The following is a 17,218-nucleotide window of genomic DNA, read 5'->3' as shown; positions in this document are numbered from 1 at the left end:
GTAAGTTTCAGAGATCTCTTGGAAGAAAGCAATGTGAAATGGACATAAATAGCTAAAAAGACATTAGTATTTCATCCCAAAATACGTTGAGTATTCTTTTGATAATCAAAATTAACAGAATCTTCCTGTTACATTCATGGTAAGCACAGTCAGGCCTTTCTGTAGACACTTAAGTTTCAAGTATCAGTAACCTGTAACTGCCTTATTTATCTCTATCTCTTCTCATAGCCCCAGTGTGTATGCTGGAAATTTCCACAAAGTCTAAATGACATTTTGGACCAAGACAATAAAAGGTGTTTCATTTTTGACTTGTTTACAATTCACAGGAGAATATTCTAGAATCTTTATGCACCTACAAAGCTGCTGCAGGCCAATAAAGAATACAAGCATTGACCAGGAGATGTTACCCTGACAGTATTCCAGCAGGAGAATCTCAAGAATGCCATGCTACTACAGGCTGCGATTATTTAGGTGCTTCCAGTAGCTGCAGTGATTTTGATCTATTGTCTTCTGAATTAGTTTTGTTTGCTGGAGCAAATCTTACTACATAGAGTGCAAATCCTTGTCTCAGAATCACAGCCGAAAAATTACAAGACAATTGAGAAGTAATCACTATAAAAGAAAAAAACTGTGATAGTTATATGCTTCCAGACACCAGCCTCAGCCCTCCAATTTGCTGGTGGCTTGTAGGTCAGTGCAGAATGTGTGGACCTAGACTGAACTTGACTTCTGGCTGATTCATCTTGGATGCTGTTCTGAGAGACAGGTAAGGATGCAGTGGACTTAGGGTTTACTTTTCCCTAATCAAAGTGAAGGACCAGTGATAGGTCCCGACATCTAAATGTCACTGTCTCGTGATGATGAAAATAATGCACAACTTTATGATGCCTGCTTTTATGCCTGACAGTGGTGACACAGTGATTGAAGATATGAATTTTCCCATAGAAATAACATTTCTATTTATTTTTATAGGTAATAAGAGAACTGCAAATGACCTTCAGTGATGACCAGTAGTAACCATCACTGCTGTAGATGGAGCAATCTACAGTCACATTTGTTTCAAGCAACCTGTCCAGGGTAGAGTATGTCCCAAAATGGTAGCAGTACAATAACCGTTTTTAGTAGTTTTTGTTGTTGTTGTTGTTGTTGTTGTTGTTGTTGTTTTTTGTGAAACCATTAACTTCTGAGTATAAACTAGCAGTTCATTAAGGATGCAGCTTCTATGGAGTGTGTTATATCCTCTAGTTAAGAACCCTATTGTTTCTCTTCTTATGTTCTTTCTCCACTATTGTGCTTACTTTGTAAATATGGCAGGAATGTAAGTATAAATTGGAGCAATCAGAGGGAAGAGCGATAGGAGTAGAGGGAATGGCCCCAAGTTCCACCAGGGGACATTCAGGTTGGAGAGTAGGAAAAATTTCTGCTCTAAAGAGTGGTCATGCAGTGGAATGGGCTGCCTAGGGAGGTGGTTGAGTCACCATCCCTGGAAGTGTTCAAGAAACTTTTAGATGTTGTACTAAGGGACATGTTTTAGTGGGGAAATATTGATGGTAAGTTGATGGTTAGACTGGATAATCTTGGATGTCTTTCCCAACCTTGGCGATTCTATGATTCTGTGATTCAAAGTGATGGTTAAAAAGTTTATATCTTCTCTGTCTACCTCTCTTTTTCTCTCACACAAACATGCCATACTCACACAGTGAAAAAACATTATTTTTGCTAAAATTATTAATTTCCTAAAAAAATTTTTATTAGGGAAGGAAAATGATGTGATTAGAGGTAATTTTCATGTTTGAACCATAGATACTTCTTTCTCTGTTGCTCTTGTGTTCCATTTTTTAAAAAAGGAGTTTTAATGATTCCTTCTTGAGCATATCAATCTCACCATCAACTTTGTCACTTTTCTTTTTTCATGTAAAACAGCTTTCAGACATTATACATCTTTTCCTTTGATTTGAAATAAGTAGTGTCAGTGTCAAGTGATTAGTGCCATAGAAAAAATTGGGCTGTAAAGAGGAAGGAAACATTAGGAGTGCTTGAGTATAAGAAAAGGAAAGGCATAATGCATGATAAATCAGGTCTTCTAAATTACTGATATTAAAACTCAAGAATGAAGTGGGGAAAAATAGGAAATTTAAAAATGATAATTATTTAACATGTACTTAGTTTTGTGGAAATTCTGGCATTTAGGGCCAAAGTCTAGACAGTTTATATACATAAATGATTGGCATATTCAAGTATATATCCAGGTAGTGGCAATTTAAAAAACAAATGAACAAAACGAGAGAAATTTATTTGTACTCTTTGGAGAATTGGTAATTTCTAAATACATATTAATCTAATCTCTTTTGAAGTTTATAGCTTTCATAGGCAATGCTGTTTTCTAAATCACAGAGAGCCAGATTTTTGAAAGATATACTGTTGGCAAATAAAACACATTAAAATATATTCTGAGGTTGAAAGTGGGTTAAAACTGACAGGTAGTTTAAGTTCATGAAACTAGTTTAGCTGAACGGCGTAGCAGATTATCTAATTCAATCTCACTTTGCACAAAAGAGAAATTAAATAAGCAGAAAGTGCCAAGAGAGTACAAAACCACAAAATTCTTATTAGTTACTAGCATTACTAGCATTTGATTTATTACCTTCAATTCCAATTACATTGTATCATATTGTGTTATCTCACATTCTGCTATTATGTTTAGTAAATATTGGTTTTCTCCCCTTGCTCGTTGCTGCTGTTTTTGTTCTTAGGCCCTAAGGTTCTGGGGCGTGAATTGGTGGATCCTTCCACCCCATTAGTCATGGAATTGGGCTGAACTGGCCCAAAAACCACTGACACAGTTTTATTTAATTGTTTCTTATTATTGTTACTGATCTAATATTTAAGTTATATATTTAGAGTTAAGCCAGAGTATACATGGAATTGGGAAGTAAATATAAAGTTATTTAAATTTAATAGAAATATTAAATTGGATGGAATGTAAAGTAAGCTGGAACAAAAGCTTTTTTACATATGATTCTGCTGAAAACATTTCAATGTAAATAATTTTGAGACATTCATTTTGTTATCTTTCAATACTGGGACTTATTCCATCTATAACATTACTGTTTTGACAGATCAAACTTGTATGTTAAAACCAACAATATACAAATCAATGCCTTACTAAACAGGAGTCCTCAAGAATTTATCAATGTTGGCTTCATTTTGTAAATGTCTAGATATCCACTGGTTAAATACAAAGCTAAACCTTATCAGAGTCCTAAACGCTTTGTGCTTCCAAACTACTTTTCTTCCATCCTAATGGCTTGATGGAGTCACTGCTGTGATGCTGGCAACACACATCATTTCCATTCAACTGAAGAGAATACTGAGCTGAAAGATCCTCACCTCATGTTTCTTTCTGGTCAGTATGTGAACTTTTTAACTTCATATTTTTCTCCATCAAGACAGTTCTGTGTTTGGAAGAATGCCAGGCAACTACCCCAGTATCCAGTATGTACCTACAGGCCATTAGCCAGATCAAGTCAGATATTTATTTTGAAGGCTTAGGCTGAATCAGACAACTTCCATAGAGTAAATCCCAGCTTTGTTATGTAGCAACCTAAGAGGTTACTGTTGGTTTATTTCCTTGATTTCTCCCTAAACTGTGTGTTAATTTTAGCATTATGATTTAGTTTCAAACAAAACTCCACCGAAAATTCAGGAGCCACTGCAAGCACTGGTGACCACTCCTGTGAACAGTGGTGGAGTGGAATACAAACTTTATATCCAGTGGCTCATTTGAGTGGATGTCAAATTAGATTTTCTGTTGATTGCTTTGGGCATAAAATTGGTAGTTCTTTTGGAAATTAGTTAATCTGACAATTAAGAAATTGTGGGCTAAGTATTTAAACATAGCAAAAATGAACCAGGTGTTTAAAAGCAATTACCATAACACAAACACTTCAAAATATAATTAAATGCAAGGAAATCTTAGCAACTATAGTAAATCTTTATCAGTTTTTTCAAGAACTAAAGATCATTTCATACCTTTCCTCCTGTGGAGAGAAATGTTCTTGCACAGACTGTACTGAACTACTTAGCTTTAGACTGCTAATACAGAGGACTGCGGTCTTTGCATTTTTTCAGAAAGAAGGATGTTTTCCAATGTCTGATCTGACTGTTTAGTCTCTGTCTCATGAGCTGGCTATGTTCTTTCCTGATTTATGGCCTTAGAAGTCTCCCCACTCCAGAGGAACTCCAATTCCAAATATATTTCAGGAATACAGGCTTCTTCTGGTATACACTTAGCTGAAACCATGACCCAAAATACTAAGTCCTACACGTTTTTTTGGTGCACCTTATTTGCACTGTTTTTCCAGTTGGTGAGTAAAGTAGGGAAAAATTTTTACAAACTTCTACTCAGAAGGGATGAATCACATTTCCTATATTCTGTTCAATGGTAGCTGACAGTGCAAGCAATGATTTTATGAAGCTGACACCTCAACATGCAATAATGCTTCATACTGACATTTTATAATACAGAAAATCTAGAATGGTTTAATGTGGATCAATATTATTGCTTCCTTTTTCAATTTTTGCATAGTGGTTTTAAATTTTTTATTCTAGAGAAAGTTGACCTATCTTGGTAAAAGTTTTGGTTTCCTTGGAGACCAAGACTTTTCTCTTTCTCTCTTGCTTTCCCTGAAGTAGTCATTCCATCAATGAAAGAGGAGAGGTTGATTTATTCTTACAAGTATAAATCAAGTGTTGAGAAATGGAAAAGTTATTCTAATTTTTGCAGTGCTAGATGGGCAAATAACACATGTACATTGGAATATTTCCAGAAATGGTTATCTCCAAAACTTTTGTGAGTTGTGATGCACAATCCTAGCATGAACAACAACTTAATGTAAATGCCATAGCATATATACCATATATCTATCATTACTAATGTTAAATGGATTTTGTACCTTCTTTTAAACTGGGGAATTTTATTTACTTGGTAAGCTACCATGTAATGTTTTCCAATCTCAACTGTTGTATTTACACTACAAAAATCATTTTGGCCCAACAAACTGAATAAAAACCAAAGTGTTTATATTTATTTTTATCACTCTTCTATCCTCTAGTTCTGTGTGTATGGATATAATGAAGATCCACATGTATATTAACATATATATTCTCACCGATCATTAAAGAAAGGCTGGGTAATATAGGCAGTTTCAGAGTAGTCCGCCACTAGTGTACTATAAACATATTTAATTATTCTATCACAAAAAAAAAACAAAACAAAACAAAAAAAAACCAACTAGGTGAACAAAATAAATACACCTAGAGCAGACAGAATCTCTGCGACTCTAATTGCCAGAGCACAGTAAGAGCTTTCAAATAAGTCCTCAAATAATAAATTGATATGGGAGAGAATAATGACACCCAGGTGTTAAACCTTCACCTGAGAGTAGCACTGCATGCTCAATGACATAATTGCCTCTATTACCATATTCTAGTCTAGCATGGGGTTTTCAGTTATAGAACTGGATTGAAATGAAAGACAAAACATGTTCAAATCAGAGGTGAGATTTGAAGCAGGAATATATAATAAAGTCCAGGTAACTAAATTGCTACTTGTGCTTTGAAAGCAGGCTTAGATATTATGTTAAAAATTATATTTAAATACTATTCACAATCTGACATGCTCCCACAAAAGCAAGGGTTAAGAAAATTCACACTGGGAACAAAAAGAGCGTTTGTTAAAAGGCTCTCAAAAATGCAGTATTTTTTCTTATTTTCCTGTGAACCTCCCTCTTGCTTGTGGGTATTTTTTTCCATGTAATGGATCACACCGTGGAAGGTTCCTTTAGTAAAGGAGTTTATTTCCTCAATAATTGCTGTTCTGAGTGTAATTTTGTTTATCACTGTAACAAGTATGATCCAACATAGAACATGAATGCTGTATTTCCAAGTATATTTTGTATTTATTTTTTGCAAAATTGTGGCGGAACATGGGAAGGAATGATTTTGTAGAGTAGTTTTCATCATGTATGGTCAGTGTTGTGGACATTACCTTACCAGTTGCTGTTGTAAAATGTAAAGTGCCCACAGAACAGAACTGCCTAATTATTGATGTTAATTATGCTGGTGTTTTTTTTTTTTTGTTGTTTTTTTTCCATCTTCAGAAAAGATTATAACCAGTAGAAGCAGAAACAGGAAAAATGTTATCAGTTTTATCATCCCATAACTATGGTGATGTTGAGGTAATTTCTATTGAGAAAAATAAATCTGCAGTAAGCAGAGCTGATTCTGACTTTCCTAGGTGTTAGCATTATCATTTGCAGAAGTCAAGCCTCTAAAAGAAGTACATGCAAATTTTGACAGATAAGAAGTTGATATTTGCACTGCAGCAGCATTTACATCTAAGAGTTAAAATGACATTCACATTATTCTGGAGGGTCAAAGATATTGAAATAATGCAAACTTCTCTTACTCACTCCCAAAGACACCTTTTAGTCTGCTAGAAATATCTGTTGCAGACTACTGAAAATTGGATCATTACTGTCAGAATTGTACCCGCATTGCAGAAACTTCTGGTGGTATTAGATACAGCTTAATCACACAACCAGCAGGTTTGTCCTTGTCTTCAGAACTGTTAATATAAATTAGGAGATGACAGAGAGAACTTTTTGGTAATTTGTATCAAAAGCAACAGACAATATTTAACTGCTCTTGATACTAATACACTCCTCTGTCACCCTCACAGAGATTTCCCAATGGCTTTAGGGATTGGAATCTAGATTATCTGGGCAAAAGAAATGGGAGAGCTGTAGCCATGGGATTCATCTCACTCCAATAAGAAATCTAAGACATTCCCTCTTGCCCACTCCAGTAAGAAATCTAAGACACACTTTCTGGCCCCTATCATTTTAGGACTACCATGGCTGCAAATTCTGCCATAGATATTGATCAGGAAATGTCAAATGTTTTAAAATACAGCTACTCTACAAAGGGTTTAGGGAAGTACTGCATGCTGCTGGATGAATTTTCTGACTTGGACTTTCTCTTAAAGAGAAGATGTTAATGAGGACACTGAATGAATCGAATAGTTCACTGTACTCTGAAGGAAACAGAAGTTATATCCTATAAAATCACAGAATCACAAAATCATAGGGGTTGGAAGGGACATCTAGAGATCACTGAGTCCAACCCTGTTAGAGCAGGTTCCCTAGATTGTGTTGCACAGGAAAGAGTCCAGGCAGATTTTTAATATCTCCAGAGAAGGAGACTCCACACCTCTCTGGGTAGATTGTTCCACTGCTCTGTCACCCTTACAGAAAAGTTCTTTCTCATGTTTGCATGGAACTTTCTGTGTTCCAGTTTTTGCCTGTTGCCCCTTGTCCTGTTGCTGCACGCCACTCAAAAGACCCCTCATTGGACTCCAGCACTTTAAATATTTATAAACAGTGATGAGATTCCCTCTCAGTCTTCTCTTCTATGGAAGTTCTTCTCTGACATCTCTCTCAGCTTACTTGCCTTCTTTGTTGGCAGGGCTCTGAATCTCAACTCTTCCTTTTTGTTATCTTAATGCATTGCTGTCATGCCAAGGGATCCTGAGGTGAAGGTGCTGAGGAAAAGGTGATGTTAGCTGTGTAAGGATCAGAGGAGATAAAGGAATATACATGCACAAGTACTTCTTTTTTGCAGATGGCATGCTTATGTACTCTTTAGCTGCAGGCCTGTTCATCCGTTATTAGGTGAGGGCTGCTCCAAGAAGGCAAGCAGAGCAGATGCATTATGAATCTTTTCTTTAGGAACCAGCTGACTTTACTCCCCTCTCATCACACTGGAAGCCAAGAACATAGATAACAACTGAAATGTGCAACAATATAATAATTTGAGATTCAGTCTTATAAACTAGATGGAAAATGATTCTTTATAGTTAAAGTAAAATGTGTTTGCATTAATAGATGTTATGCTCAAAAAGTACCAATTGGTATTTATAATGGGTGGGTAAAAATAATAGAAATTAGGAAAAATTTCTTAATAAGCAAGAAAAAATCTCCTTTTATGTCTTTTAGTTAGGTTGTCAATCAAAATTGCATAAAAAATTCAATGCTGTGTAGATTCACATAAATACTGATACCAGCTATATACCCTTATACATAAAATTTGAAAAGAATGATGAAGCTACTTCTTTACGAAATAGCTTTGGGAACATTGTGAGTTGTATCTGAAACTCCTTAACAATTTCTGTGAGATAATAACTTAGAAATTTTTATTTTAGAAAATGTTCTTATCTCCTCTGTGGCCACAGAAATTTTCCCTATGGAGAATCTCACTGTTTTGCAGTAGTCTAATGCTTGTGCACAAAGGACCGGGCTCTTATTGTACATTCTTCTTTGAGGGTTCTCAGGAAAACTGGAGAGAAAGGTATGCAACTTAAATTCTACTTCTTGGCTTGTGAGTGGTGCTTAGCATCTCTCCCTGCCTTGATTCTTCTTTATGTAAAGTAGCAGCAATAATATCCACTTACGCAAAGAATTCTCAGGCCTGTAGCTGAAAACACTTTATAAGTGTCTCCTGTGTTAATACTATTATTACATACAGTTAAGCCCCATCTTTTATCTACTGTTGTTTAACTTTCTAAATCTGTTCAACTAATGCATCTTAAATATATAATTCCAGTCCTGCTCTGAAGTTTTTCTCTTCTGATTTCTTGTCATTTACATGTCTGTCTACTTTTCTGCTCGCTACTAAACCTTGAAATGTTATTTGCTCTATTACTTGAATATCACTCTCTTTCAATCCTTAGCTGGTCCAGTGGTATTTCTCATTTTCATCTTTACCTTCCAGTTTCCTTTTTCAGATTCTTGCTGTCTTCCTCCTTTTGTCCCCAAGAAGAACAGACCAAGAAAAGTCCCTTTGAGTACAAGAATGTTCTGTTGTTCATTGTATTGCTCCACTGTGTTCTCAGCATTTGTTAAGTATATCTTCCATTTCGATTTATGAACTCAGTTTTAAGGGTTGCTAAAATAGCTTTTCCATTTCAATGCAGGTTGGATAAGTGGTGAAGTTAAATGATGTTATTATTCACAGATAAATTTCTGGGTTTGAGCTAGATTTTGAATATATAAATAATAATTGTAAAAGGTGAGTGCTAGGAAAGCATATGGAAGAAAATTTTCTACTTGGTTGTCCTTTTAATGGGACAATGGGAGTTCTGCATTCAATACCGCAATGCAGCCTTCAGGATCTGATTTTTTCCAAATACTATAAGCTCAGGGCCATGTGCAAAAATGCATGCATAATTACATACATAATCTCAGTGTACGTTTACTGTGATTGTAAATGCAATTCGGGTTGCGTGCATGAAAATGGTCAGTTGTGTTTCAAAACCTGAGCATCATATGAAGTCAGAGTAATTGTGCGCGCTGATTAAACACATAATTGGGCATATATTTTTGCAAGTGGCCTCATGCTTCTGTGGTTTGAAAATGAGATCTTTTGAGCTAATTGTTAATAGGTATCTCTTTTTATTTTCTTTTTAAAACAGCATTGCCAAACTTGGTGTGTAATATATTGAGTTGACCTTGTGCTTGTTATTTTCTAATTTAGACATCAAGAGAGGTGTTTCCCAATGTCTTCTTTGGGAGGAATGGCTTCTTCTATCTGGGGCAGATTTATATGCAAAGTACTCACAAGAAAAAAAGTACTACTGGTGTCTTTCCTGATCAGAATCAACATTTTTATTTTGTTGTTCTACATCTTTATAGCCATAGCTTTAGAGTACTGATGGTATAAAAATAATGTTGTGTATAACAGACCAAAACTAGTTCTTTTATGTACTAGATAATAGAAAATGTGCCCAATTTCATGTGACAGCAATCTGATCTGGAAAGTGGACTGCATGTCTGTGCAGCTGAACAAGCTGTGGCACTCTCTTGGCAGTGTCCCAGATCTTGGCTCCTGGGCAGCAGCAAACCTCTTGAGACACCCTATCAAGCTGGCAGAAGAGACCTCAGTGCCTTTTAAAAGGGTGTCAACCACTATAAGTACCTGTCTTTTCTTTTCATGGTTGTGACTGCAGGCTACTAATATGGTTTATTCTTGGGCATAGGTGTAATGGATATTTCGATATGTAAGAGATAGATGTAATAAATCTATTAAATTGTGTAATAAATAGTGTAAGAACAATGAAATGAGCCCAGAAGGAAGACAGAGCTAGCTAAAGAGGGCTTCAAGATAGCTGTATTGGATTTCATTCTGATATAACCAAAGTTGTTGAGAAAAAAAAAACAACAAAAAAAACCCATAATAGTTGTCTTCAGAAAAGTTGCACAGAAACAGTAAAACACCTGAGGAATGGAAAACGCAATGTCTGATATTTAAAATAATAATAATAAAACAATAGCAAAATTATAGATCAGTCTTATTGTTTTCAGTCTGGGTAAAATTTGGAGTGAAATTGTTCCTACAAGATGGTACTTGGACCTGTAAATGGAACAGGTAACTGGATTCACTGGTCAGAAGTGACCAGCAGAAGAAAGTGTACCCTCTGTGGTAAGGGAGAATGGAGAACTGGCTTCAACAGACATAGAGAAGGCTGAGATGTTCAACGAATTCTTTGTCATAGTCTTCACTGGCAATCAAACTTCCCATGCCTCGCACATCCATTAACTTCTAGGTGGGGCTGGATGAGCAAAATCCCTCCTACTGTAAGAGAAGAGCAAGTCCAAGACAGCCTCTTGAGACTGAATACATGTAAGTCAATGAAGCCTGACGACATGTGTCCTAGGGTCCTGAAGAAACTGGCTGGTGTGGTTGCACAGACACTCTCTGTGTCTTTTCATATTTGAAAAGTCTTTGCTGTCAGGCAAAGTGCCCAGTGACTGGGAAAAGGGAAACATCATTCCCATATCCAAGAAAGGGAGAAAGGAAAACCTAGGGAACTATCTGCCGGTGAGCCTCACCTCTGTGCCTGGGAAGTTAATGGAACAGATTCTCCCGGAAGTAATATTAAGGCACATGTAAAATGAGCATGTGATGAGAGAAAGCCAGTACAGATATACCAAGGGCAGATCGTTCCTCACCAATTTGGTGGCCTTCTATGATGGAGTGATGGCACTGGTGGAAAAAGGAGGGACATCTATTTGGAATTCTTCAGGGTTTTTGATATGGCCCCACACCATGTTCTTATCTCTAACTTGGAGAGATATGGATTTGAAGGCTAGACTATTCAATAAATAAGGAATTGGTTTGATGGTCATAGGCCATATGGTTGTGGTCAACAGCTCTATGTCCAGGTGGAGGCTGGTGACTACTCATGTCCACCAGGGGTCCATCTTGGAACTGATGTTCTGTAACATCTTTACCAGTGACACAGACAGTGGGATCAAGTGCACCCTCGGCAAGTTTGCTGATGACACCAAACTCAGCGTTGAAGTTTATAAGAGAGAAGGAAGGGCTATCATCCAAAAGGTCCCAAGCTAGTTTGAAAAGTGAGCCCATATGAACTTAATGAGGGTCAACAAGGCCAAGTGCAAGGTGCTGCTCTTCTGTCAGAGCAATCCCAGATGTGTCTACAGACTGAGATAAAAACTCATTGAGAGAAGTCCTTCTGGTAGATGAAAATCTTAACATGAGTCAGGAATGTGCTCCTGCAGCCTGGAAGGCCAGCAGTATCCTGAGCTGCATCAATAGAGGGCTGGTCAGCAGGGATAAGGATATAAATTGTCCCCACCTACTCTACTCTAATGGGGCTTCATCTGGAGTACTGCATCCAGGTCTGGGGCCTCCAGCACAGAAAAGACTTTTGGGGAAGATGATCAGAGGGCTGGAGCACCACTTCTATGAAGACAGGTTGATGGAACCAGGCTTCTTGAGCTTGGAGAAGACTCCAGGGAGACCTCATTACAGCCTTCCAATATTTAAAGTGAGATTATAAACAGGAAATCAACATTTCGCATGGATGATAGGAGAAGGGGGAATGGTTTTAACTCGAAAGAGGGGATATTTATATTAGATGTCAGGGAAATTCCAGGGGCACTGGAATTCGTTGCTGAGAGAAGCTGTGGATGTGCCCCCATCCCTGGAGGCATTCAAGGTTGTGTTGGATGGGGCCCTTGGCAGCATGATGGTGGTTTGCCCTGAAGTGATATTATTGCGAAGCTTTTGATCAGAGTAATCATCTGTAGAATGTGTACTCTATTTTGTTGTCTGACAGTCTGTGCTTGTTGAATGAATGTATAATCTGGAGCTGTCTAAAAATATATTCCTAATAGTTTACGAATTACACTAATGAAGGTACTCATCTACTGTTCAAGGGAAGTTATTTTCCATTATTACTTCTGAGGAGTGTTCATTATGTCATAGGAGGCTTTTGCTCTATTCTCTGCATTTCAATTGGGAGCCATGAAAACCCATTCTGTTAAGGGATTTAGGCCTTTAGTAAATAGCAAACAATGAAGTATGCTCCATTCTTTTATCAGCAGCGCAGGAAAAGAGCTCTTGACAGCTGCAAAAATTCTGGATCTCCTCTTGGTTGGCATATAGTGTCATGTTTGCCTTCAGTGGCTCAGAATATTGAAAAGGTCAGGGACACTCTAAAGAAGAACCTATGGGTTCATATATATGCATATGTATATATAAAGATATGTACACATTATGACCTGTGACAGGAGTATTAGGTGATTCACTGTGTGCTATGAATTATGAAGTTTAAGTAGTGAAATATCAGAAAATGTTGATAAACAATTGCAGGTTTTTCTGTGTAAAAATATGATGTGTATTTATTGAATCCCCACTGACCAATGGTAAGAACTGAGGTGAGAAACTGATTTTTCAGTACCAAAGAGAAAGCAAAAAGCCAATTAAGAGCTTTCATCATGCTGGGAAAAAAAAAAAGGGAAAGTGGTAGAAATTATGCTCATAGTCGGTAATGTATCATCTACTTGTTGGAAATGATTAACTTGGATCAGCAAGAGTTACACCTGTGTTCTAGAAGACTGATCTTGTCTTACATTATTAAAAGTAATTTGAATGTATTTCATTCCGAACTGTGATATATGGAGCCTGTATACCTATTGAGATTCTCTTTACACATAATGAGAAAAAAAAACTGAATAAAACTGCTGAGAACACTGTGCCAAGGTAGTGACCCAGATGACTTCTTTTGTAACTTTAATATTTTTAAGAATTTTAATATTAGAACATCATATTTTTCTGAAAAATTACTGCTATTTTCATTGCCTGTGAGACAAATTTGCAGATGCTTTTCTCTTGCCTTGCAAATGCTTTAGAAGAACAAACCTCTTATATGTTTAGTTGCTTTTTTTTTCCTCCTAAAAGTTGGCCTTAAAATGTCCTGTTTGCCTTTGGGGGAAATGGGTTTATTTTGTGATTATGTAAAATATTTTCATTGGAGTGGTGATTATTAAAGAGGAATAGAGGGAAAGGAGCTTGGCAAGTTAATAATCAGGAAAACTTTTCAAAGTACTGTTAAAACTTTGTCTACATTCCTAATCTAATGAAGCATGTGCTGTGATCTCCATATATCTTAGAGTCAGAAGACATAGATCAAAGGTAAAGAAAGCTTACAGAAGAGGTGAGAGAAGCATGAGCTGGTAAGTGTCGTCCTAGTGTTGTGACATGAGACAGAGTTGGAATTCCCATGTTCCTGGACAGTCCTTTCACATCAGCCTCAGCATGATGTCTGAATGTCTTGCTTCTTCCCACAGTGATGACTTGATTTCTCATCTAAATCTGAGCCAGTGCAGTCTATAACATGATGGATCACCCACATATAAACTGTGATGGAACTGCTAGACAATCATATCTTCATGTCTACTGTAATAATATCTTTGCCTAGACTCTAGGAGACAACATTCTGAACAACAGCACATTTTAAAGTGCTTAAATTTAGACCAACAGAAAGGACGTGACATCAGGGAAGGGCTGATAGAGAGAAAAGAACAACTGTGATGGAATTAGGAAACACAGTTGTTATAGTTAGAGGCCCCCTTAAAGATGTATTAAGATCAGGCTGGGAAGTGTGCAGAAATGTTTTAAAAACTGATATTGGTAATTTAATCATCCAGTGATATTTTTGAAGCATTTGATTCCCTGGGGTCAAAGTACACAAAACGGGAAATAAAAGCATGCATACAAAGCAAACCAATTAAAGTGAGTTTATAAAATACTTTTACAAGAGCAAGCCTTTGAACAATGGCAGATGAGTGTTGCCCGCAAGCATTAGAAAGTGAGGCTGCAGCTCCATCTCCAACATCCTCTTCTTGCCTCTGACTGAAAAACTGATATGCCATATGTGAGCAATATGACTCCACCCACCTTATTATACCTACAGATAGGAAAACATTTTAAACTTGTAGTTAATTAGCCCTTCCAATAAGATAATAAAATGTATAAAACGTACAGGAAACCCTTGTGGAATCCATGAGTTATCAATCATAATATGAAATGGATTATTCCCCAAGGATAAATGACTTGGCAGGGTAGGGTTGGTATTTTATTAAAGACCTTATTTCCCCCCAGAAATAAAAGGGTCTATTAACTTCAAACACATGGAACCACATGAATTAAATTAGGTCACTTCTCATGTTACAGTTTCAGATTTCATAAAGTACAGCTTGTGGTTATGTCATATGTTTCACATCTAAAGCCCTGGCTGATGACTTCTAAACTCTTCAATGTCATACTTCCAATGATATTTACCATAGCTTGACCATAACACTTTCAAAGCTGGTGTTAATAACACATATGCCAGTTCTGTAGGTCTGACAGTATTTTCCTTCCCAATAAACAACTACTTGTGGTGTGATTGTGGGTGGCTTATCTGTGTAAATGCCTTGCTCTGAGCAGCCTTCAGGAAGAAAAAGGCAAAAGTATGGTCCAAGCTTAATTATAGGCAAAGATAATGGCTCATTGAAATAATTCTTTTAAAAGGGATGTCCCTGAGAAAGATTATTTAGACATGAATAACAACCGATTCATAGGGAGTAAAACACAAATAAAATAACTGGTTTAAAACCCTCTTTGTCCTCTCTAAATTTTGTTTCACTTTCTTTTCTAGAGCCATGGATGCAGAGAATGTGTATGGCACAGAAAGTTTCTTAATCAGAATAGAGTCCCTTGGACATTATTTGTTATGTAACCTGTTGGATCACAAATTATAGGTCAGCAAATGAATAGCTAAACACAAGAAATGTTTGTTATTTATCTTAGGATGTTACGATTCCCAGAATTAGGCTCTATTGAGAACAGAGACAGCAACATGTCCATTCAGCATGCCTTGATTCACTTAATTCATTTTGTTCTCAGACATAACATGAATGTTATGTATTTAGTATAATTAGTTGCAATGCCAAAGTTAGGGTGCATTCATTTTAATCTTTTAACTTAATCACATACTTCAGGAAACTTTCATGAAGACAGAAGTCAGGAGGAGGGGAAGGGAGAAGAAGGGAGAGGCGGGGAGAGGGAAAAGGAAGCTTATATCATAGAATTGTAATAGAATCATGGAATCACAGAATCATAGAAAGGTTTGAGTTGGAAGGGACTTCAAAGGTCAACTAGTTCCAATCCCACTGCCACAGACAGGGTTGCCACCCTCTAGGTCTCCATTCAATCTGACCAACCTGAGAGCCTCACCACTCTCTGATTAAAGAATTTCCTCCTAACAACAAATCTAAATCTCCCCTCTTTTAATTTGATACCATTCCCTCTTGTCAACACTGTAAAAAGTCCCTTGTCAACTTGTTCATATGCTCCCTTCAAATAGTAAAAGACTGCGATGAGCCTTCTCCAGGCTGAACAAGCCCAGTTCCCTCTGCCTTTTCTTTGTAGGTGCTCCAGCCCTCTGATCATCTTTGTGGCCCTCCTCTCGACCCTCTCCAAGAGCTCTACATCTTTCTTTTGCTGGGAGCCGCAGGCCTGGATACAGTACTCCATGTGAGGCTTCATAAGGGTGGAGTAGAGGGGGACAATCACTTCCCTTGCCCAGCTGGCCACCACCCCTCTTCTGATGCAGCTGAGGATGCTGTTGGTCTTCCGGGCTGCAAATGAACACTGTTGGCTCACGTAAAGCTTTTCATCCACTACAACCCTGAGAGCAGGACTGCTCTCAAGGATTTCTTCTCCCTGATGATAGGACAAGAGGCAGTGGCCTCAAGCTGAGTCAGGGGAGGTTCAGGTTGGCTATTAGGAAAATCTTCTTCTCTGAAAGAGTGGTCAGGCACTGGAACAGGCTACTCAGGGAGGTGGTTGAGTCACTGTCTCTGGAGCCTAATATATAGGTGTGGTACTAAGGAAAATAGCTTAGTGGGCAACATTGGTGGTAGGTAGAGGGTTGGACTAGATGATCTTGGAGGTCTTTTCAAACATGAATGATTCTATGATTCTATGATTCTGTGCTTCAGACTGTACACATATCTGGGATTGCCCTGACCCAAGTGCAGCACCCTGCACTTAGCCTTGTAGAACCTCATTACATTCACATATATCCCACTTTTCAAGCTTTCCTAGGAATCTTTGGATGGCATCCCTTACTTCTGTTGTATCAGCTGCACCACTCAGCTTAGTACCACCTGCAAAGTGGCTGAGGGTGCATTCAGTCCCACTGTCTGGGTCATTGATAAAGAGGTTAAAAAGCACTTAACCCAAAGTGGGCTCCTGGGAGACACTACTCATTGCTGGCCTCCACCTGGTCATAGAGCCTTTTACCACAACCCTCTTGTCCGTGGCCATACAACCAATTCTTTATCTACCTAGTAGTCCAGTAGTCCAACTTATCTACCTAATAGCCTTCAAATCCATCTCTCTCTAGTTTACAGATAAGAATGTGATGAGGAATCCCGTCAAAGGCCTTGAAGAAGTCCAGGACATCAGTTGTGCTTCCTATTTCCACCAGTGCCATCACTCCCTCACAGGAGGCCACCAGTCTGGTGAGGCATGATCTACCCTTGGTGAAGCAGTGCTGGCTATCTCAAATCACATCCTCATCTTACATGTGTCTTAGCATGCCTTCCAGGACAATTTGTACTATGACCATCCCAGGCACAGAGGTGAGGCTCACTGGCCCGTAGTTCCCCAGGTCTTCCTTTCTCCCTTTTCTAAGATTGGGTGTGATTTTTCTTTTTCCAGTCATGCGGATCTTCACCTGACAACAGTGACTTCTTGAATATGAATGAGACTGGCTCTATCACATCAGCTAGTTCCTTCTAGA

At 37.8% G+C, this 17,218-nt stretch overlaps 1 long non-coding RNA gene across 3 annotated transcripts in view; it reads right to left on the bottom strand.

Annotated features, from left to right (window-relative positions):
• The window catches only part of LOC110390376, a 36,488-nt gene that overhangs the window by 17,746 nt on the left and 1,524 nt on the right, over positions 1-17,218 (bottom strand). The gene's annotated exons all lie outside the window — the stretch shown is intronic.

Source organism: Numida meleagris, chromosome Z (genome assembly GCF_002078875.1).
Source record: "Numida meleagris isolate 19003 breed g44 Domestic line chromosome Z, NumMel1.0, whole genome shotgun sequence".
Classification (NCBI taxonomy): Eukaryota; Metazoa; Chordata; class Aves; order Galliformes; family Numididae; genus Numida; species Numida meleagris.
The sequence above is the reverse complement of the archived record's forward strand: the minus strand, read 5'-3'. Positions and strand labels throughout refer to the sequence as shown.